We start from the raw sequence: 25,082 nt of genomic DNA on the forward strand, positions 1-25,082 counted from the left end.
TAAAGCATTAAGAATTTATCTAGCTTATATTTTATAAAAGCTAGAAAGCATATATTTTTAATGTCAATCACCAAATCCAACTATAATGCAAAAAGTTGTATTGCAAATTTGATTGGTACAGTTCCTGCTGAATGGGTAAAATAGGACATGCTCCTGGAAAAGCTTGTGGCCAATAAACTTGACAATAAAAATCTTCCAGGGGAGTTAGAAAAGGTATTTGGGGAAATTGTGCTGCTCTAGAAGAAAGGTACTATCTTTGATGTGTAAATATTTTCCTTTTTTTGAATTTGTCAGGATAAACACCACAAGGCATTGGCTTTTGCAAGAAAAAGTTGTTAACAGCACACACACAAACACACACACACATATATATATATACATATATATATATATATATATATATATATATATATATCACATTGATGGCAATGTTCCTGGAATTATTTCACTATCCCTTATCATTTGTCCAGAGAACAGCTTTTAAAAGCTGAGTTCAAACAGGACTCACAGTGCTGTCCTTAGGCAAACTGTCAAAAAGGCGAGTTTGTTGTTCACTAACCTGCAATCCCCTCTCACCTTCTCCTTTCTCTTCACTCTTATATTAGCCCTTGGTGTATGTGAGCTGGAGGACAAAAAGAGAGATAATTCCCTTATCTTCATTCCTTATGGAAATCTAAAGCTTGTTATGGTATAAGAAAAGTTCTTTCTGAGATCAACCATATAATAAGTTAGTTAACAGAAAACCAAATTAATCCTTGGCAAATGTACTACATTTTCTTCACAAATCTTTATGCAGGTTACATAATATTTTAATTTATGTTTTATAAGTAAGCTGTCTCTCCTTCCCTTTCTCTCTCTCTCTCTGTCTCTGTCTCTCTCTCTCTCTCTGTGTATGTGTGTGTGCCCCCCTCCCCCTCCAACTCCATTTCTTTTGAAATCCTTAAAAGGTCAAAAAGATATTTAAATTAATATAAATTAATATATTAATATAAAAACAGTCAAAACAAGTTTAATTTTATATGAAATGGCCATTGAGCAAATTGAACACTTGGGAATAGTTTCAGGTGGACTTTAGATAGTCTAGGATTATGGTCCAAGATCTCCTTGCTTTAGAATCATCTGCCAGATTATTTGATTGAGAAGTGACTGAGTTCTGACATAGATTTCTGAATGAGTTGAGCCTTTATCAGTATTGTTATCAGTATTTTAAACAGACTCCTTTGAAATTCTTATACATATTATTTTTTGTAAACCTCTACATGGTTTTGTAAACCTCAACATGGTTGTATTCACCTTGGGTGCTTGACCTATAGACCTAAGGTTTTCCTTGCATTATGGAAGAATGAAGATACCGTATTGCTTTACAAAGCGTCAGCCACTTCTCCACCTCTTTCCAAGTTACTTGTTACTGAAAGTGTTCAAGAAAACCAGGAATGTGCAACTTATCTTCTGCAGAAGCTTTCTCAGTTTCAATGCATTTGTTTCCATTGTGGTATGTGGTATTCCCTGAGTCTATGAAGTGTCATATATCAAAAAGGAAAAAAAGAACAAAGCAAACTATGTTAACAAACAAAGCAAAGTTTATCTACTAGAGTAAGGACAGCATTATTGAGTCTTAGTGTTTCAAAAAAGCAAGTGTCAGCAGAGGTTGTTTTTAGGGTTTGGAATCTGGGCTTAAGTGGATCTTAGGTCATGTTGCTTAAGATGGAGAAGTAATTGGGCCTGGGAACCACTGATGACATAATACTTTTATATTGGCAGACTAAAGAAGGGAAGGACTTGAAGTGACCCTTGCTAAAGTTTGAGAAGTGAGTTCTGTGCTCAGGTGAGCCATCTATTTTACTGATAAAGCAAAAATATTTGTTCTCAGAGGTTGGTTTGTTAGGAATTTTCCTAAAGCTGACAACAAACTCATTTATTGATTTACCACTTCAACTTCTTGGGCAATAATTTTTTGTAACAAGTGTTTAAGTCATGAGAAGGGAGCTGGCTTCATTTTTCACCATTGTTAGGATTTGTGAACAGAGTGGTCTCACTTCTCAAACCAAAGGGACTAAGAGGCCTTTCCTGGGATCCCTTCATTCTAAATTCTTGGGGGAGCTTCTTGAAAAAATATCCATTAAACATGCAATAATTTATGGGAAATTCCAGGCACAAATACTGCCATTCTCCTATACCCATTGCCCATGACAGATATTAGTAATGAATCATGTAGTTCCTTTCCTCTCGTCCTGAAGTTGAACTCACGATCTTTTCTAGGGCAGCACTTAAGGCACACATTTTTAGTTGGTCATAGTAGTCACTCAAATTGCAACCTAAGGAATCGTGTTAAGCATTTGTGGACTATCTAGCTGAATTAGGCATACAATATATTTTCAAGGAATCTGGAGTTAAGAAGTCATAAGGAATATCCTGGGAATATTACCATATGTTCGGTTAGAGAAAATGTCAACATGAATATGAATAGTAAATAGTATGTCTGTTAGAGAGCTGGTAGCAGTTGTATGTGGCCTTTAAGGTGAGAACATATCATATGACACTTAGGTGATGGGAAATGGGGAACGACTGAATCATGACAAACTGGGAATGAAAGGCATGAGACTGTGGTTCATGAAAGTTGTTGATCACAAAGTAGATAAGAGGCTCTGTATAAGGAAAAGCAAGTAGAAATTCCTGCTCTTGTTGGAATTTGGGAAGGACACACTGTAGGGACAGATTCAGGCAGTTATACTTGGACTAGAAAGGAAGGAGTGGGTAGGAAAAGCACATCATGTACACAGAATTAACAGGTTTTGACTCCACTGGTTACTTGTAGTAAAGTAATGAGAGGATAGGAAAAAAATAAGACATACAGTTCAATGTACATTTAAAATTTTCAACAAAAACAAACTGTTTCATCCAAAATTCAATACTCATGAGGAGAAAGAAATCTGAGAGGGATTTGAATATTGTAATTTATATCTTGTTGCCATCTGCTTGATTTCTCATCCTTGAGAAAATTATTTCTTTCCCTTTCCATGTGACTTTTCTGGAATGTAAAATTCAAGATGCTGTCCTTATTGACCATAGTGCTGCTGTATATTCTACCCTAGACAAGTTTAGACACCTTACTGAGAATTTGATCCCTAAACTGAGAAACTCAGGGATAAAAGATGATGTTCAGATGGAGGTGTCCTAAAGAGACTTATTTTGTTTGTGTGAATGCCATTGAGTGCCCTGAGTTACTAGCTCTTCATCTTCCAGAGATCCACTTTTTCTGTATTCCTTTAATTCTATTGGCTATTCAGTGAGAACTGAAGCCAACATAATTCCCTGTGTCTGTATTAGGCAATACTGAGAGCCAGCAAATATCACTCAGTACTTGCTCCAAGGTAAACGTGTTCTTGGAAGATAAGATGGTGATATAATTAAAATGAAGACTAACAGCCTGCTCATCAAAGCTCATTTCAAGGCCTTTGCCTCAAACAACCTACTCATTTAAATCTTTGATACCATAAATTCAGCCAAAATTTTCTCTGCCTTGTTGTCGTGCTTTAAAAGCCATTACACTCAGGCCCCCAAATCTTATATTTATCCTCCCTTAAGGATACCTCTTAGGAAACATTAGTAGTATACTGTCAAGTTGTTGGTTTTCTTTGGTGTAGTAGATCTCATAAACTTAGATTCCCTTAATCAATAGCTTATTCTAGTGATATTTTTTGGGAGCCAGAAGTCATTACAACAGAACAAACAACAAACACATCTTTTTTTTTTTTTTTATTCTCTTCATATATTAAATAAAACCAAATTGTTTGGCTTGAAGATGAAAGTTGCTAATTGAATCATGAATAATAATACATACTTATGGAATATCATTTTGTATGTGACTTTTTAAAAATATTTATGTATTTTATTTGAAAGGTAGAATTATAGAGAGGCAGAAGCAGAGAAAGAAAGAGAGTCTTCTATCTATTGGTTCACATCCCAGATGGCAACAATGGCCAGAGATGTGCTGATCTGAAGCCAGGAGCCAGGAGCCAGGAGCTTTTTCCAGGTCTTCCATGCAGGTACAGGAGCCCAAGGACTTAGGCCATCTTCTACTGCTTTCCCAGGCAATAGCAGGTAGCTGGATCTGAAGTAAAGCAGCTGTGACTCAAATCGGCACCCATATGAGATGTTGGAACTGCAGGTGGCGACTTCACCCGCCACGCCATAGCTCAGGCCCCTTTGTATGTAACTTGACCCACAAAATTAGACTCTAGATTTCTGCAGGCAAAAATTTATCAAATTGAGGGCTAATGTTAAATAATGTAGAATATAAATATATAAGTAAATAAAATATAAATAAGCTTTGGGTATCCCTTCTTTCTCAGTTACTACTGTATTATCTTAATAAAAATATATCTCCAATATTTGTCATTTGTTGGTAGCTGTATTTATTGTAATAATTATATAAAGTCCTTAGAGCTGGTGGTGTAGCGTAGTAGGTAAATCTGCCACCTGCAGTGCCGGCATCCTATATGGGGGTTGGTTCTTGTCCTGGCTGCTCCACTTTGATCCAGCTCTCTGCTATGGCCTGGGAAAGCAGTAGAAAATCACCCAAGTGCTTGGACCCCTGTACCCACATGGGAGACCTAAAAGAATCTCCTGGCTCCTGGCTTCTGTTTGGTGCAGCTCTGGCCATTTCAGCCATCTGGGAAGTGAAGCAGTGGATGGAAGACCTCTCCCTCTCTACCTCTGCCTCTTTCTAACTCCGCCTTCAAATAAATAAAGCTTTAAAAAATAATTATATAAAGTCTTTAACTTTCATAAAAATTAAAGACTGCAGTAGAAATTTTCAGAGTGTCAATTTCCTCTTGAATTTTTTTACATTTCATTAGAAATTTCTCAATAGTAACACTAGCTTGTTTGTTAGAGGCCTGCTCCTGGGAATCTGTGGCAGGGATAACCCTTGACTAACAACCAATAGATATGGCTGGTCACCCATTATAGTAGCTGGTGGGACAATGCAGCCTGTTGGGTGTCTTCTTTTACCATATTACCTCTCCACTCACCACTTTTATGGTTGAAGTTCCCAAAAAATACATATCTCAAGCATGCATGCCCACTGCCATGTTTTAGTCATATGTTTTTGTTTGCAGGTAATAGAAATCGATTTTCCTAATGTATCTAAAAGGACAGGAGAATTTATTGGCAGATTACTGGTTTTGACTCTCTAGCTGGTCACCCAAAGATGCCCTTTGTCTTAGTACAGGATGCTATCACAAAATACAATAGACTTGGTATCTTAAACAACAATGATGTATTTCTCACAGTTCTAGAAGGGAGAAGTCTGAGGGTAGGATATCAGCATGGTCATGTTTTTGTGAGAGCCCTCTTGGGTGTTGCATGTGGCAGACTGCTGTCTTTTCCTTGGCATGGAACAAACAGAGTATGACCTAATTATGTCACAAAGTTCCCCCTACCATTACCATCATATAGGGGATTAGATTTCATATAGGAATTTTGGAAGGATAAAAATAGTCTATAATACCTATTGATCAAGCACAGACAGTTGTAACCTAGGTTCTGCTTTTGGAAAGAACTCAACTCAGAGTTCTTAGCTATGTATGTTGTTTTTATCCTTTGAAACGTGGTGAAACATCTCCTAAAATTGCTCCAGGCCAGGTATAACCTTTGGTGAAAAGTCCGCAAAGTTGTGCCCACCCTCTCAAGACTGGTGTCTAATTTGTCTTTGCCTATGGAGTTACAAAGTACATATCATAGAGTAGGTAATCCATAAACATTGGCTAAATGAATCATGATGTTCTAAGTGGTGTGGGTGCAGGGTCTAATGATTCCAGAGATAGGAAAATCATAGTAGACTGGCAAAAAACCAGGCTGAGGGCTGAGAGGCATTTGTTCAATAAGAATTTTAGCTAATCCATAGTTCATAACCAAGACAGGTTCACAGCCAGTGTGCACGAGGAGGGCCAGGCTGGTTGTTCATGGTTAGTATTCATCCTGAATTCTTTCTTTTTCCATTTGGATTGGTACATGCCCATGGTCTTCTAGTTCTTGTGTATTTTCATTATTATGCCATTTCATAACCATATTTATCAACTACATTTTTTTGAATGTGCACAAATTTTACCCTTGAATTCTGGAGAGAATACCATAATATTCTTGCATTATATTTATCTTAACAGGTCTTCTCACCTATTCTTTATAATTTCAAAGAGAAATTGTCTTGATCTAAGTCAATGTTTATGTCTAAAGTGTGTATACATGATAAGTCATCCATGCAAGTGTTTGTTCTCTTTCTAAGCAGTTATATTTTATCATTACTGGTTGCATTGTTTTAGTACCAACCTACTCATTGTCCTCTAAAACAAACATTAAATTTTAGTTTTGATTGATGCCATGAAACACAACTTATGATAATGTGGACAGTTTTAAGTTTAGTGCTTAAAATAAATCAATCAGAAAAACATTTTTTAATGTCTGATATAACAATGCTATCTGCCTTCTATATACATATGATAGAATTCTGATCTGGCTTATGGTATTCATATAGTCTCAGGAAAGTAATTTAACACTTGTACCACATTTGCTTATATGTAGAGTGAGAATAATAACGATAATGAAAATTTCATGTAAAATTTAAAATATTTGTTAATGAAAATGATTAAAAAGAGAATCTGTGCTAATTACCATTACTAGACTAATACTTACCAAATTGAGATGTAAACTTATGCAACAGTATATAATACAATTTGATAGATGTCAAAAAGCAAGGTAAATGTGTAATGCTTAGAAACAACATTACTGTGAATTTAGGAGAAACCTCCTTCTTGGGCTCTAGAAATCTGGGGAGCTTTTGGAAGTAAGACTTGAGTTCCGACAAAAGGGTAGACTTTGAACAAACCTGTTCAGTGTGGCAACATGGGCTAGTTCAAGGCAAGCTAGAATACCTGGGGCAGATGCCACACTGTATCGAGCTTGAGGTGTCAGGTGCTAGAGTCTGGGGCAAAAAGAATTTATAACTCTGGACCTTGCCCATGGAGAGATCAAATGAGGAGTTTAAAACTTGGTTATAATCATAAGACAGAAAAGAGACTGTGATGGGTTAATTTAGAGCGGAAAGGGTAATTTTGCTGATGAAGTCATGGTTTATTCAGTGATTATATGAGTAAGCTCAATGTTTATTCCTTTTTACTCATTTTCCCTAGGATGAACATATAGAGAATGATCAAAATGAATGCTAAAACAATGTTTCCTTATTTTAAAATTTATTTTAAGAAAACATAGATATTATACCTATACAAATGAAGAGTCATATTTCAAGTTATCTTGACCATTTCACAATACATTTTCATATCTTCCTGCGTTGACTGTACTTATCAGTGAGAATGATACTGTAATTTACTCATTCATAAAATACATATTTGATACTTTCTACCTTTCAAATGTCTTAAAATTGACTATTCTTTTAAGAAATTATACAATATAATAGTTAAAAGAAAGTTTTAGAAATGACAGTAATATAGAAGAACAAATATGTTCTAAAGATATTCTTAAAATCATTATGAGCTATGTAGAAATGAAGGTGTTAACTTCTATCCTCAGATCCATTTTTATGTTACCAGACAAAGCCAATGCCTCCACTGAATTATAGGTATGAGAGCCATTATCTCCCAGGAGCACCTTGAGAAAGAGATGTGTAATCTCAATAATGTGACTTTTCTTGTTAAATAAATCCCCCATGTTCAGTTCTTCCTCATTCTTAAATAGAAAATATCTTATCCCTCCTCTCTGTCACCTCTTCTAATCTTAAAAAGAAAAGAATCTCAAAGAAATTTGCATTCTTACTAGCCTGAATGGATTTTGTTTCTTTCTACTTGGTGTTCCTCATCACATGCTTTTGTGCATGTGTTATGTAATGGATGAATAAACTCAGGAGAATCAGCTTGCTGAATTTTTACTATATAATTTTCCTCTGTATTGACTTCACTCTTCAGTTCTTATACTAAAGTAAATGCTTATAAAAAAGGCAATTAGCCTAATAAGCCTGGTTTAATCAACACACCTCTGAGGCATTACACAGAAAATGCCCAAGAAATCTTCGAACCAGGAAGATTGCACAGGCAATTTTTCTCTTATTTTAAAAGACACAATTGACATACTTTAAACTAGTCTACTCTAACGATAATGTGTGGCATGGCATTTGTGGAAACATTTCTGACGATTTGTGATCTATGTTGGCATCAGTACTCCATGTTCTCCCTTTTAATTGCATGTGGTATGGTCAGTGTATTACATAGGATGATCATGTGAGCAATCAAAAGCAAATAGAGGGTTTTTTTTTTTTCTGTAAATTTAACTTCAGGCAGTTTCTTTTCCTCTTTTCCTTTGATACATCCACCCTTTCCTATGTCCAAACACACAAACCTCTTTAATGGAATAGAAATAACTACTGAATTAAAAAAAGGAAAGTTAAATTGCATATTCACATCAGTATCCCTAAGACATGTGTTGTATTGCTAAATGATGAGGTCTCATTTTAATTTTATTCATTTACATGTCTACGGTTATAGGAAGGCATGAAGTTCACACACACATATACAGTTAGTGGTAATGTAAAAATTTGATAGTAATAAATACCTGGGAACCAGGCTTTTTAAGGCACAAGTCTTATATGGATCCTGTATACTTAATTTTATATTTTAATTTAGATATAAAATCATTCAGTTTGAGAAATCCAGATATAAGTTTCTTTAGAGTGGTAATTTTAGTGCTAGAAGTGATAGTCTAAAAAAAAAAAAAAAGAAGTGATAGTCTATGTCACTTAATCTCTCTGCATTGGCACAAAGGACTAGAGAGGAGTTGGCCTTAATAATTGACTAGACCCTAATTAAAGGCAAGACTATGATCCATATCTTTAGCAAACTTTACAGTGACCATTCTTCCCCTTTAATCAACATCAAAATCATACCCTCTTATCACACTAATGTTGCTCATGATCACAACATCACGAAATCTGAAATACTTAACATCGAAGGGCACTGATCAGTTGAAATGAGCCATTTTGCCTGTGTGCATCTGGGTGCTTACTAGCTGAGTATCATCCCTGCTTGGCAATTGTTAATGAAAATTGCTTCATGTTTCCAGACATGCTGTTCTTCTATTAATACACCTAAGAACCATGCTTCTCTAAGTTATTATGCCAGGTTTAAAGTGGGGTCAGTTCTGACCTCAGATGCCTGTCTGGCTTCAGTAAATGAGTCTAGCTTTCTCTGGATATTTTATTTTTTTCTTAGCTAATTGATGTGAGCAGCACCTGGCACTATATTATTACTTCATCCTATTTAGACCCACAGGCTATTTCAGCTTATAAAGGTCATGTCTTATTTTAGCTGGTTTCAGCTAATTCATCACATTCAGAAAATTAATTAGAGAGCAGGATTCAACAAAGACCATCTATACGATGACCTAACTTCCAGCTGATTCACTCAAATCTGAAAAATCAGTCTGATTAGTTTCGATCATTTTGATCTAAACAACTGGTCAATTTATTGTATCACTTTTCAACAATCCACTAACTGGACTGTTAAAGCAAAAAATTAACATGGGATAAAGGACTAGCAAATCTAGTCTCCCATCAGAACACTGACTACTTGAATCAGAAACACCCATTAGTAAAACTGCTCCTTGGGAATGACCCCTAGAAATTTTTTTAAGCCACCTGCTGCTGATTCGATTTAAATCACATTTCCTCAATCTGTTGGTGAGTTCCATATGCTATTTAGAATAGAATGCCGATGCGTGTTTTGGTGAGACATTGCGCATCTATTTCCTCTGCTAATGTGGCAAGTTCAGTAATGTAACAGAAAAGGAATATCTCATATAGATTTTTAGACTTGGGGTTTGAAAGCCTTTCTTAATTGGGTTCAATAATTTTTAATTGTTGAAGACACGTGGTCAACAGAAAACTGAAGTGACTAAGGTGGGCACAATGGAAAGTAGCATTCTCTTCAATAATTAATAGCTGCTAAAAGGGCCCATGTATTACCAAGAGGGGAGGGAGAAGACCAGATTTAATCAGAGGACTCAGGAAAGAGGGTTGATGAGACAGATTAATCAAATGGGAGCAGAGTTCTACAAGGCATAGGATCAGATAATTCACTCACAAAAATGAGTAAAAGCAGAGGAAGCAGAGGGGAGGAGTAGGGGGGGTGACATGGTAGAGGAAGACACATGTGCAGTGGTAGTCAGACGTCAAACCTTATTAGAGAAGTTGTCCAGAACATCTCTAATGAGCTGGAAACAATGTGCACCTCACCTGGTTAGAGGCTTTTTTGCACAAATTCAAACTCAGGCCAGGTTGCTCAATGGGTCTTCAGAGAAATTATAAACACTGGAGTGAATCCTAGCCAAGAGGAGCTGTGTTGACAGTTTTCCTAAGCATGTAACTTTGGCAAATGAGACAGAGAAGAGGAGCTTCATCCTCACTTCCAAACAATGCCGAATTATCTTCATCTTCTTCCTGTTGTCACTACTACTTGTTACAGAAGACATTAGGGTCAGAGCACCCAATTCACAAACAGCACTGTTTTTCTAATGTGTCAGGCTCAAGCAAGGCTGGGGGCCAGGTATCAGTGAGCAGGGAAGGATGTGATGGAAATTTGTGTTCCTCTGCCAAAGGAGTTAACTACACTGAGCCACCTAAGCCATCTGTATATGCAGAATGACCTTGGCAGGAGTGGAACACGTTATTTGTTTTCATGGAAGAAGAGGTTTTTTTTTTTTTTTTAATCAGGCGATGTGGTCTGGTGTAGATGTGTCCTCACTTTTCCTGCCAAGACCACCTGGGCTTCTGAGGAAGTGTTGTGAACTTCTTTTAAGTTTAGATGTAAGTTTATCTTCCATAGATGTTTTAAAATGAGTTTAAAAAGTCAGCAGATCCACACACATTTTTTCCCCTTTTCTTTCTCCAATTGTAAGTACAAGGAATAATCTTCTGCAATCATCCTTTTGATTATGTCATTGTCTATAAATAATTATAAATGTACTCTTAGTTTTAATTTGCATCAACATAAAATACTCTCAATGTCCATCTTGTACCTTTCTATTCCGATTTTTTTTTAATGTTGCTCTCTCTTCCCTTTTGTAGCTGGACATAAACTATTTACCATCCTGTTTTACTTACTTTCTAACTTTAAGATTTTCTTGTGGCATCATGTAAAACAGCTTCTTCATTCTTTTTCATTAAATTGGGCCACTTACTGCAATGAAATATCATTTAATTTCTATCTTTTTGTAGCTGTCTCCTGCTATGTGTGTCTGTTTGGTATATATTTTTTAAAGTCACCTGCATTTGTCTTGTTTTCTTCACCATCACCCACAGTTTCTAAATTCCCAAGGAACAGCATCCCTATAATCTTTTTTTTTTTGTCTTTATCATGAGCCTACGCTTACCATTGTCAGTTCATAGTTGGTTTCATTTACTTACCATGCTCCTTTGATCTTCTTCAAGTTTGGGCAGATTATGTTACTTTGTGCTCAAACTCATCTTTCTTACTTTCTATTTCTTTAGGTTTCTATCTCAGATCTTACCATGCTTCTTTGAAATAACAACAGGATTGTCTCCCAGAAACACACAGTAGACAGACTCAAGCGTGTCAGGCCATGTTGTAGAAAGTCTAGGAAGGAAGGAAAGTAGTATATCACAACTCCCGGGCCTTCCCATGCACCCAAAAGAGCTCTGACTCTATGTTTATGCACATAATGTTAGCGTCTTACTTATTCACATCCTTGGCAGTGGCCAGTGTGTTACTTTGTTTATAGCATTATCTGAAATATCACTTTTCTATTGATCAGTTTATATTGTCTCATACCTAGTATGGTCCTTGCTGTGTATCCAGTCTCTTAATTACTTACTGATGATAATTAAACCACTAAATATATTTTCATTAAGAAATATTTATGAAGGAGGAACAAATGGTAAATGATAACATTTTCTGTGTAAACCTGAGATTTTCTTCAGTCCAAGCTAGGATCTTGTCACTTCTTGTGGCAGCTACATCTACTGGCATAAACAAAACAAAATGAACAAACCGAAAAAGCCCTGTGTGCAAAGCATTGGCACCATGTAGACCTCTGAAGATGAAGAATTTAGACCTGAATGTGGATATGTTTGTATGTGCTGTATCACTTCTTTTTAGAATGTCCCATTTTTTTTTATTTTGACCCCACACAACTTTTTTATGGAAGCTTGCCCTCAAAGACTAATATCAGTCATATAATTGCTCTGCCATCACCCTATTCCTTACAATGTGAGCCCAGCTCTCAGATCATGATATTAATTTAAAATACTTGGAAACCAGCAAAAGGATAGATTACAGTATATTAACCAAGTCTAATCCAGGAGACTGAAAATCTTCCATTGTGCTGAAAATGTCAACATTAGCCCTTCAGTGTTGCTCTGAACCACTCTCTCCAATCAATTCCCAATAACAGTAATAAGCAATAATTCAGAAGGACACAGAATTAAGTTTGGTGTCATGAGAATACTGCTTATAAGTTTTATTACAGTTTTCAGTGAAGAAAAAAATGATGCTGATGAAATTCTGTGGCATGTGAGTTAGAGAGCATGTATAACACAGCTTGGTGAGGCCTTTGGAGGTAGAGCACAGTTTAGGTCAAATAAAGAAGGGAGGCTGGTGTTGTGGCTCAGTGGTTTAAGGTGCTACCTGTGACACCAGCATCCCACATGAGAGACACTTTGAGTCCCAATTGTTCCTTTTCTGATCCAGTTCCCTGCTAATGCACCTGGAAGGCAGCAGAAGGCAGCCCAAATGCCTGGGGTTCTGCCATGTATGTGGGAAAACAAGAGAGAGTTCCTGGCTCTTGGTCTCAGCCTGGCCCAGCTCTGGCTGTTGTGGCCATTTGAGGACTGAACTAGCAGATGGAAGATTCTCTCTCTCTCTCTAACTGCCTTTCAAATAAATAAGTAAATCTTTTTTTTAAAAAAAGGAGAAAAATGACAATTAATATGAGCTTATTATTTATATTTCGAATTTGAATGTTACGTAAGACCACCTCTCACAGAATAAGGAGGAGATTGTTAAAAATGCCCCTCAGGCCTGTGGGATGAACCCCCTTATGGGAGCTCTACCAGGAATCTGCCTCCTTAACAAGCTCTCCTGAGTGATTTCTCATGTTCAGTAAAGTTCAAGGGCCACTGATGTACACTAAAATAGTAAATCAAAACTACTTACTGAGTGCTGCATGTTGTGCTAGATGCTGAAATACACAAATAAATAAAACAGACCCACTTCAAGAACTCCCAAAGGCAAATTATGACACCAAAGTAATTCACCATTATTTACTCCTGTTGAGTTATGTAAACTGTTAAACTTGAGGATTGAATTTTCAAGTAGGTTACTTTAAACTTCTTAAACTAGAAATGCACTTTATTATCAATTAAAGTTAACCAAAATTATCATTGAAAACATTGTTAATCCATTCTCTTAGCTGTTGCAGTCAAAGTGTATTTTAAGTTATTTGCCTGAACCAATTTGAAATGTTTACAAAGAACTGAAAGGCAGCTGTGTCTTTGGGGCCCCAGCTTCTCTTTTCTTTGCCTCTACCATCTCCCTGACATTTCTTCAAGGGTGCCTGGCTTCATGGCCTCCTTCTGTTCTTCTACCAAAACTGCTCTAATGGCATGGATGTAATGTAGAGTGCTGAGCTGATAGGAGAAATTGGCTTGCACTGTGACTCTGGTACTAAATAAGGATGTGGCTTTGCACATGTTTCTTGAACTCTCTTAGTCTCCTTATTTGTGAAAATAAAGGGCAAGGTATTAGAGCTCTGATCTTTCCAGCCCTCTCTAGAGTTATTGAGTTTTCTGTGCATTGCCGTTCAGGATGGGAATGGAGGTCTTCTTGTGGTATGCAGAGAAATTGCAGCAGGAGGCAGCTCAGATGAGTTGCTCATGAATGATGGAGCAGGGGGGATCTGTGTAGTACCATTAGAACTAGAGTGCAGTCAGAGCACTGGTCTTGAGTCTGCTGAGCTCTGCCTCTGACTTGGCACAGGCTATGTGAACACATCCTCTGGCTTTTCTGTGATTCTTTTAACTTGTTTATGGGTGGAGACCATAATGAGAGCTGTTCTCACTGTGTCATTGCTGGCACTACCACAGGCATGCACAAATGTGTTTAAGGCACATGGTGGGAATCCCATAAATTTTGCTTTGTTCACTATGAAGGAGCAGCTTATCCAATGCTTCACTTTACCTACTCATTGCTGAGCTGTTTATTTAGCATGTACGTACACAGCTTCTAATGTTCCAGGAACTGAGCTGAGAGCTTCACTTTACTGCAATTCTACTTACTCTTGTAACAAACTCAAGAGGAATTATTATTATCCTCTTTAGACTAGTGAGGCAAGTAATGCAAACACCCTTCCCACGGTTACTGCCATAGTAAGCCAGACAGTCTGGTTCCACAACTTGTGTTCTCAACCATTGCTCTGGTTATCTGTACAGAAGGTCAGGAAAAGAGGTGGAGGGAAATGTGGGACATTCAATTATGTTCTTTGTGAAGCGCTCTGGATAAATTAGGTGAAGTAGAAACAGATCATAGTTATTTATAAAGCATCCAAAATACATGTTAGCCTCCAAAATCCAACCATTGGGTGCTGTTTTGGAAAAAGCATCAGTCTGGCACCAGGGATATTTGCAAAGCATTTTGAATCTTTATGGCAGTCCCTTATGAATAACCCAAAAGGTTAGGATATTCAAAATCTACTTTACTTTAATCTCATTTAAAAAATAGTACAATCAGATATTTCTGTTCTGTTGATTTAAAAATTTTTTTTAAAAATTTAAATTATACAAGTTTCATATATTTCATATATGCAATTTTAGAAACATAGTGATACTTCCCACTCTACCCTCCCTCTTGCCCACACTCCAGCCCTTTTTCCTCCTCCCTTACCCATTCCTACTCTTAATTTTTACAAAGATCTACTTTCAGTGTACTTAATGATCATAAATTAACCCTATACTAGGTAATATTTCAACAAATAGTATGAATAAAAGAAACACTGTGCCTCAACAGGAGAGACAAGGGCTGTAAGCAATTATCAAATCTCAAAATGCCTATTTTATGCCAATATTTCAGGTACTCTATTAGTACTTTGCATCAGGGAAAACATATGCTGTCTATCTTTTTGGAACTGGCTTATTTCACTAAATATAACAGTTTCCAGTTGCATACATTTTGTTGCAAAAGACAGGATTTCATTTTTTTTACAGCTGTTTAGTACTCCATAGTGTATATATACCATAATTTCTTCATCCAGTCAACAACTGATAAACATTTAAGTTGATGCTTTATCTTTGCTGTTGTGAATTGAGCTGCAATGAACATGACGGTGCAGGTAACTCTTTAATATACTGATTTATTCTGGTTTGAGTAAATTCCCAGATGTGGGATGGCTGGATCATATGGTGGGTCTATATTCAGATTTCTGAGATATCACCATACTGTATTCCACAGTTACCGCTAGTTTACATTCCTGGCAACAGTGGAATCCCTACATCATCAACAGCATTTCTTGTTTGTTGATTTCTGTATGAGAGCCATTCTAACTTGGGTGAGGTGAAACCTCATTGTGGTTTTGATTTGCATTTCCCTGATGGCTAGTGATCCTGAACATTTGTTGGCCATTTGAATTTTCTCTTTGAAAAATGCCTATTCAAGTCCTTTGCCCATTTCTTAACTGGATTATTTGTTTTGCTGTTGTTGAATTTCTTTTTTTTTTTTCTTTTGATAGGCAGAGTTAGACAGTGAAAGAGAGAGAGAGTGACAGAGAGAAAAGTCTTCCTTCCATTGGTTCACCCTGCAAATGGCTGCTACAGCCGGTGCACTGCGCCGATCCAAAGCCAGGAGCTAGGTGCTTCCTCCTGGTCTCCCATGCAGGTACAGGGCCCAAGGACTTGGGCCATCCTCCACTGCCTTCCCGGGCCACAGCAGAGAGTTGGACTGGAAGAGCAGCAACCAGACAGAATCCGGCGCTCCAACTGGAACTAGAACCTGGGGTAGCAGCACCACAGGTGGAGGATTAGCCAAGTGAGCTGCGGCACCAGCCCTCGTTGTTGAATTTCTTAATTTCTTTATAGATTCTGGATATTTACCCTTTATCAGTGTATAGTTTGCAAATATTTTCTCCCATTCTGTCAGTTGCCTCCTCACTTTGCTGAGTGTTTCTTTTGCAGTGCAGAAGTTTCTCAGCTTGAATTAATCCCATTTATCAAATTTGGCTTTGATTATCTGTGCTTCTGGGGTTTTTTCCAAGAAGCCTTTGTCTGTGCCAGTGTTTTGCAGAGTTTCCCCAATGTTCTCTAGTAATTTGCTGGTATTAGGTCATATATTTAGGTTTTTGATCCATTTTGTATGGATTTATGTGCACTGTGAAAGGTAGTTGTCTAGTTTCATACCTCTGCATGCAGAGTTCCAGTTTTTCCAGCACCATTTGTTGAAGAGACTGTCCTTGCTCCAGGGATTGATTTTAGCTCCTTTGTCAAAGTTAAGTTGTTTGTAGATGTGTGGATTGATTTCTGGAGTTTTTATTCTGTTTTGTTGGTCTACAGATCTGTTTTTATGCCAGTAATAGCCCTGCAGTATGTCTTGAAATCTGGTTTTGTGTTGCCTCTGGTTTTGTTTTTGTTGTTTAAAGTTGCTTTAGTTATTCAGGGTCTCTTGTGTTTCCATATGAATTTTGGCATCATTTTCTAGATCTGAGAAGAATGTCATTAATATTTTGATTGAGATCACATTGAATATGTAAATTGCTTTTGGTAGTATAGACATTTTGATGATGTTGATTCTTCCAATTCATGAACATGGAAGATTTTCCATTTTTTATATCTTCTTCTGTTTCTTTCCTTAATGTTTTGTAATTCTCAACATGGAGATCTTTGACATCCTTGGTTCAATTTTTCCAAGGTATTTGATTTTTTCTGTAGCTATTGTGAATAGGATTGATCTTATGAGTTCTTTCTCAGTCATGGCATTGTCTGTATATACAAAAGCTGTTGATTTTTGTGCATTGATTTTATATCCTGCTAGTTACTAAACTCTTCTGTGAGTTCCAATAGTCTCTTTAGTGGAGTAGTCTCAGTAGTGGAGTCTTTTGGATCCCCTAATATATAGAATCATGTCATCTGCAAAGAGGGATAGTTTGACTTCCTCCTTCCCAATTTGTATCCCTTTGATTTCTTTTTCTTGCCTAATGGCTCTGGCTAAAACTTTCAGGAATATATTAAAAAGCAATGGTGAGACTGAACGTGCTTGTCTGGTTCTGGATCTTAAGGGGAATGCTTCCTGCTTTTCCCACTCAATAGGAGGCTAGCTGTAGGTGTATTATAAATTGCCTTGGTTTTGTTGAGGAATCTTCTTTCTATACCCAATTTGCTTAAGGTTTTCATTGTAAAAGGATGTTGTATTTTATCAAATGCTTTCATTGCATCTGTGCAGATAAGCATATAGTTTTTGTTCTCATTCCCCACATGGGTACAGGGGCCTAAGTACTTGGGCAATCTTCTGCTGCTTTCCCAGGCACATTAACAGGGAGCTGGATTGGAAGTGGAGCAGCTGGAACTCGAACAGTCACCCTATGGAATGTTGTTGCCTCAGGTGGTGACTGTACCCCATATGCCACAGTGCCGCCCCTAAATGGTTATTTTTAACCACTTAAAATTGTGAAAATAATTTTCTTCAGGGTTGGTTTCAGTTGTTAATTTCTTTACTACACAAACGCAGCTGAACTACTTAGGTAACATGTGGTTCTGCCCTGGACATCACTTCCTTATTTCAAATTCCTTTTGCTCTAAGCAGACAGTTCTCAGCCTCTGTCCATATGATTGCTCAAAGAATCTATTTTTTGCCTCATTTCGAGGCAGAGAGAAGGAGAAAGAGAGAGATGCCATCTGTTGTTTCATTCTTCAAATTCCAGCAGTGGTCCTAGACTGTGATGGGGAGTGGAGTCAGGAGCTAGGAACTCAGCCCAGATCTCCCACATGGGTGGCAAGAATCCAATCTCTTGGACTGGCACTGCCCCCTTCCAGGGTCTGTGTTAGCAGGAAGACAGAGTCAGGAGCTGGAGCTTGATATGAAATTCAAATACTCTGATATGGGACTTTGGTATCCTAACTGGGGTCTTAACTGCTGGGCCTAATGCCTACCTCACTCTGAGCATACCTAAGTATTATTCTTATTTTTATCACTTCTATTTATAAAGGGGTACATGCCCAGCAACCTGCTCTGCCAAATTATTGGTATTAATTATTACCCTGGGGACGATTTCCACGTATTGAACTTGGCCCCAAAGCTCTCTGTTTCCATCTAAGCTGTCTGTCCTCTTGCTCAGCTGACTCTGTTCTTTCACTCATCAAACTCTGGTTGTGAACCTACTCATGTCAGGTACTGCTGGGCTCTGAGCTTGCCAACACAAAATACAAATTCTGCATTCTGAAACTCTCCAGTTGTGGAACACTCTGTAGATATCTGCCATATTTGGTAAGTGGTGTGATACAGGTATACCCAGGTACCATGACAACATAGAAGAAAGGTACACACCAGTGTAGGAGTCGCAGAGAAGATTTCACAGAGAAACTGACCTGTAAGTTGATTTTTGAAAGGTGGAATTGCAGTTAAATAGTGATTGGAGGTAGAGAGGCCAGAGTCCTTCAGAAAAAGTAGCACCATTGCAAAAGCAGGGAAAAAATAGAGAATTAGCGCATTCAGAAAACCAAAGGGAGTTTGGTTTGGATGGGCATTAAGTATTCCAGGCAGATGGTGACACTAGGATGGCACAGGTCATCTGGGGATAGATCATGAAGCATCTTGGACTCCACACGAAAGTCTTTGGTCTGCCTTCAAAGTGTTTACGTTGAAAGTGTTCCAGACATGTTTCGAAGGACATAATACATCTCCTACCAAGAGAAATACATATTTACACAGAAAGAATCAAATAAGTACAGGTTTCAGGAAGCTTTCAGGTCTGATCATAGACTAACATCTGGTACTTTGGATAAAGGAGAAGCAGTAACCTCATTGTGGGCAGGGGCATATTTAGTTCTATCAGCATGGGGAGGAGTCTGTTGGTGCTTAAGAGAGTCGTGTGTGCAGTGAGCCTGGGGAGCCATTGCAGAAGTATGGTCACTGAAAGGGAGGCAGGAGGGATGCTGCCTTCAGATTTGAGTCCTGGCATGGGTATAACATTCCTAGTAAGTTATGATTAATTATATGTGGCTGACAACTGAAGTGGTTTGGGAAAGAGGAAGTATGAATCTAACTGACTTCAAGGCACCACAAGATGTGAGCTCAGTGTAGTGCAGGCTGAGGCCTCAGGTAGGTCAGAGGCCTAGGGTTCCACTAAGTCAGCCTGTGGTGCGTTTGCATTTTGTCTATATCACCAAATGCCCTTGCTGCATTTATGAGTGGATTCTCTCTCTCTCTCCCCTTCCACTCCCCTTCCTCACTGTGTTCTCTTCTTCCTTTCCTTCCTTTCTTCCTTCTTTCCATTAATAAGAAGAGTAGCATCCAGGTTAGTAAGACTATAAACTTATTACTATCTTTGCAGAAAATCATGAATGGTCAACTTTAATAGCTGGAAAGTTTTTAAAAATATCCCTTTTTACTCAGTACTGATAATTTTAAATATTAAGAAGGACTCCAATGTTACATATTTAATGCACTATTGCCTTATCAATAATTTGTCTTTAAATTTGTTTCTTTATTTGAGCTCAAGAGGGAGACAGAACACACAGTTAGATGGGAGAGAAAAACAGAGAGAGACAGTATTGTCATCTTCTGGTTCACTCCTCAAATGCCCACAACAGCCACGAAAGTTCATTTGAAGCTGGGAGCCAGAACTCAATTTGTTTTCTTCACGGGTGGCAGTGACCCAAATACCTGATTCATCACCGCTGCCTGCCAGGGTCCACATTAGTAGGAAATGAATCAGAAGCCAGAGATAGGTCTTGAACCCAGGCACTCAGATGTGGAGTGTTGGTCAGTTGCTTAACCAGCAGGCAAAATGCATGCCTCTATCATGTGTGTTTAACTTCTATTTGATACACATTTTGCAGGTTTCTCTCTTTAAGGAAAATGGAAAGAATCAAGGATGATTGTCAGTTTTCCAAGGACAATTTCTATGGAAATATTTAGTGGAATTTCCTTCTTAATTCTGTAGCACAGTTACATATTATTCTCCTTGAAGTTAGTATTGATTCAGTGTACCTGTACAACTACCTTTAGGTATAGACACATGGGACACACTTTGTGATTTAGATTATAAGACAAAAGCCTCCCAAATTTCCAATTCAAGAGCTCCTATCAAGATCATAACATGGGGGCCTGCATTGTGACATAGCAGGTAAAGCCTCTACCTGCAGCCCCGGCATCCCATATAGGAGCCTGTTTGAGTCAAGTAAAATAAAATTAATATTTAAAAAAATCAGTTCCATCATATTTTGAGAGATCACCTTGACTGTGAGGGGCCATATGAAGTGGGAGTGAAAGATAACCAGAGTAGGAAGACCAGTAAGGAGAATTGCCAGAGCCCAAGGAAAGACTTCCAAGACTGAACTAGGGCACTAGGATGCACAAGAGTGGAGATGGAGAGTAATGGAGGTGCTGGGGGAATACGAGGGCAGGAGATAGGGAGTGGTAGAATTAAGGCCGTAGGGAGGACCGGGAGGAAACAGTTAAAGAGACATTGTTAATGTCCAAGGGAGGGAGCAACACAGGGAGGACACATGAGTACTCAAATGTCCTAAGAGCTCGAGAAAGATGACGTCTGCAATGAGTCTTTTGGATTAGAAAACTAATCATTAATAATCTTCCACAAATTGCTTTCCAGTGAATGATGGGGACAAAACTCTGATTAGAACACATTGAATAACACATACGGTGACTAAGAGATAATGAACAAGTCTTTGTGTTGTCAGGGAAAGGAAACTAGAGTGAGGATTGGCACAGGAATTGTGCACAGTAGGTTAAGCTGCCACTTGAGATTCCATATCCCACATTGGAGTGGCTGGGATGGAATTCCGCCTCTGTTTCTGATTCAGCTTCCTGGAAATGTGCCTGAGAGGCAGCAGATGATGGTTCTTGTAATTGAGTTCTTGCCATACACATAGGAGACCCAGATGGAGTTCTTGGCACTTGGCTTCAGTCTGGCCCACCCCTGGTCGTTCCAACCATTTGGGAAGTGAACCTGCAGATGGAAGATCTCCTTTTCACTCTCTCTCTCTCTCCTTCTATCACTCTGACTTTAAAATAATTAAATATAAATACACTGATCTTTAAAAAAGACATACTCAATGGAAGGAGGCTTAAATTCAGATTCTTTTTTTAAAGGTAGGGAGGGCTTGAGCTGATGTATAGTCTGCAGGGCTAGAACAAATAAGGTCTTTGTTCTAGAAGAAGTAGGGGGAGGGGTTCATGAACATTGCAAGAAGTTTCACCTCATTTTTTGTCAAATTAAAGAGAAGCTCTTCACATGCTAGACACATGAATAGATGAAGGAATCAGGAAGCTGATTTAAGAGAATATACTATATGTTATTTCTTAGTGTTGCTTTCTAGTGTTTGTAAATACCCAGGTGCCTGAAGAAAGTCAGTGTTTGTTGTACTTGTGATCCTGGGTCTTCCGCCATGTGCCACAGAAAAAGAAGGTGATACATATAACCAAGAATAGGGAGTGAGGAAAGAGGGGAAATCGATTTGGGAAATGGGCCTCTGAAGCTTGTACTACTCATTTTCAACTATTTTTGGAAGCAATGTGAAGTTTGGAAGATAAACTTTTCACATTGTTTGTTTTACAGTTTCCCATTGTTAATGTCACATAAATTGTGTTTGTTGTTACTTTTGAAAAATTCTTTTGAAATGCAGAGTGAGAAAGGGGTGGAGGGAGAGAGAGTCAATGAATGCTGTTGGACTTAATGCAGTAGGTTGTTACTTCTTTGTATTTACTTATTAAATTCTCTAAATTCGACCTAAGCTGTACACAGCGATCACTCTAGTGGTTTTTCTTCCTAAATATAGCTGTGCTGGGCCTTTGGCTGCAGGGCACAGGCTGGAAGGTTTCAGTTTTTCAGATCTTCTTTTCTGGTGTCTGATTTCCTGAAGTCCGAGAGACAGCTGTCTGGGGGCCTGAGAGTTAAGATGATGAACATGCAGATATCAAGGAAATGGTTTTCTTACAGTGATAGCTCCATTTAGATATGAGCATTTCCTCTTTTTTTTTTTTTTTTTTTTTTGCCTGACTGCAGAGCATTGTAAGTTTCAATTCATGCTAAATTCAGACATGTTCTTTCTTAGTGAAAAATGGGGCGGTTAGGGTTAACTTCTTGAGCATGCTTTACACTAGGCAAGATCTAATCTAATGAATCTCCAGATGCCAGTACTTTGACATTTCCACCATGTATCCTGTAGAAAAGAAATACATACGGATATTTGCAAATTAAACCAATGGAAAATATTTTTTTTTTTTTTGCATTCAAAGATAGCCTGTTTTTATTTGTGGGCAATTGCACTTTCTCTTTTAGCCATGTTTCCTCAACAGTCTGAGAAAATTGAAACATTCAGTCCTCTCTTGCAGTTGGGACTTTTACTAAAAGTATGCACATTTTCTAGGTATTGAAAGAGGAAGCACTGTAGGCCTGGTTGACTGATTTCCTTCGCTTAATATTTGCTTTGCTAAAGTTTGTGTTTCACAGAAGCAGTTTAATCTTTATGGTCTAAGTGAAATAGTAGAAGAAGCAATTAACCACTTAATTTAAACTATGCTAACAGTCAATCCAAGTAATTCTAATATTGGACACTTTCACTACCTGAATTATTGATGAAAACAAATCAATAACGTGGAGTATTGGTTATGATCCAATGCCAAGCTGGGTTTAAAAGTTTAAATGAAGTTGCCAGTTTAGTTTCCAGCATATAGTGTTTCTGTCCACATGACTTACATTAGTGATGTTGAATGGCAAAACTGGAGATTTTCAATCATTTTAAACTTCGGTTGTTTAACATTGTGTGGTTTTATTACATCTTCCTGTTCTATTTTTTTATTCATGTGCAATTTTTGCTTTCCAGTAAGTGGCTTTATGCTTAACCAAGCAACTACGTAGTGTCACTTTGCTTGTAGATTTTTTTCCTGGAGATTCCTAGAAGTCTTCTAATTGGCCTTAAAAACAGTTTTGGAAAATATTGCCTTAGAAGAGCTCTGTATTCTCTTAGAAGTAGAGAAGTTTATGAAATCGTGGGGGGAAAACTGCTCCTAAATTTGATTTTAGGAATGAAGAAACTGAAGCCAGCAGAGGTTAACTGTCTAAGGTGAAACCACCAAATACAGGTTGTGACGTACTGGTAACCAAATGGCTGCAGGCGTTCTTGTCATCTGTGTCTACATCCATTGCGTTGGGGCTTTTCAGCTTGTTTCTTCAAAAGGTGGCAGCTGTTTCCCAGTACTTGAATTTTACCTTACAGTTTGACTTCCTCTCACTGATAGAATTTGGGGAAAATAAAGTGCCAGTTAAGCAGCAATAGATCACTAATGCATCATTTTTTTATATATGTTCTTAACTTCCAGAGTATTCTGGAAAACAGCAAAGTGCATAGTGGGTTTTTTTGTATTTTTTTTTTTGCTTTTGTTTTTTCATGTTCAAGTTTTTTCTTTGCTCAGCACCTTCTTCCAAGTATTTGGCAAATTTTCAAATTTTTACTTTGTATGCAATTTCTTTGCATCTTCTACTTTGGAAAGCTTTCTAAATGTGTTCTTTTCTTTTTATGAGCTTTTAGAAACACATTTGACTGAGATAAAATTTTTGTCTATGCTATTCATATTACTTTGTGGCACAAAGTTGTAATCCACTTAACAGCTTCCAGCACATTTATATTTTTTTTCAGCAAGCAGGTGATGCTGTCTTCTATGTCCATACCAGCAGGCAAATTGCAGCAAGCAAGTCACTCTGGAATAAGTGAAAAAAATATCTTTGATGAACGGGAAGGTCAACTTGTATTTGATAAATTTCATTTGTCACCTACAGCTATGCCCATTAGCATAAGGCATTGTCATATTTGCAGCCCAAATACAATCATATTATCTGTTTTTTTTTTAATTGTTGCTTTTGTGGATTTACTCACTCTTAAATGAGAGACAGTATGATGTAATAAAATGAGTAATGGATTTTATTATAGGAAACCTGAGTTGAAATTTTGGATCTTCAACCCATTAATTGTGTCACTTTGGGCAAGTCACAAAACTCTCAAACTCCATTTCTTCATTACTTCATTATTTTGGGTAGAAAGATAAAGTATGTCACACATTTTGTAGGCTGCTAAGCTCCGTACATTTTCAGTTACCTATTGGACATTGTTGATTATCTTTTGTCGAAAATCCGTCTCAATATGTATTCGCCAGGCCTTTTTTTTTCTTCTGACTAACCTGATTCTTTAAAATAATACTAACATTTTCCCCAGGACCAATGTTTCCTATCTCAAAATAAGTTTTTGATATCTCTCTCATGTATACCTTGTAACTTACCCATTTATTTCTGAATGTTTGCATCTTGTAAATGTTCGTTCACTTTTCCCCTTTTCTATTGCTTTATTTCCTCCCCTTTTCTGTCTCACCCCTTAGTTTCAAATTGTGCTGTGCTATGTCTTATATCCCTATTTTTTACTCTTGTAGATTTGACATGCATCTTGGATTTCTTACCCTATACTCTGAATGGAATGTGTTAATTCTCTCATAGTCAATTCTAGCTCTAGTACCTCTTGTTGTTGCTAATAATAACTCCTTTGTCCAGCTCTGCCTTGAAAGACCTCTCCCTGTCCCTAATGGCTGCTATGCCATCTAAGCTAATTTTTGATAGTTATCATTTAAAGATTCAATAATTATTTGACATTTTGCCTCATTTACTTTATGTGTGGATATTATATACATATGTATTTTTTTCTAAAAATATTAATTAATATTACATTAATATTAATATTACAAGGTAAGTGATAGCATTTATCATAATGTGGGGGAAAGAAGGGTATATTG

General features: G+C 37.5%; 1 protein-coding gene across 26 annotated transcripts in view; it reads left to right on the forward strand.

The window, feature by feature from the left end:
- LOC100347331 (RNA-binding motif protein, X-linked 2) overlaps positions 1–25,082 on the forward strand; it is a 210,685-nt gene that overhangs the window by 179,601 nt on the left and 6,002 nt on the right. For 2 of the 26 annotated variants that reach the window (XR_016232370.1, XR_016232363.1), the window contains exon 2: positions 1,762–1,825. The exons of the other annotated variants lie outside the window; for them this stretch is intronic. The gene's annotated coding sequence lies outside the window, so the exon portion shown is untranslated. The remainder of the gene's footprint in view (positions 1–1,761; positions 1,826–25,082) is intronic. 26 annotated transcript variants of the gene reach the window in all.

This window comes from Oryctolagus cuniculus, chromosome 4, assembly GCF_051225735.1.
Source record: "Oryctolagus cuniculus isolate XC-2025 breed Fujian yellow rabbit chromosome 4, ASM5122573v1, whole genome shotgun sequence".
NCBI lineage: Eukaryota > Metazoa > Chordata > Mammalia > Lagomorpha > Leporidae > Oryctolagus > Oryctolagus cuniculus.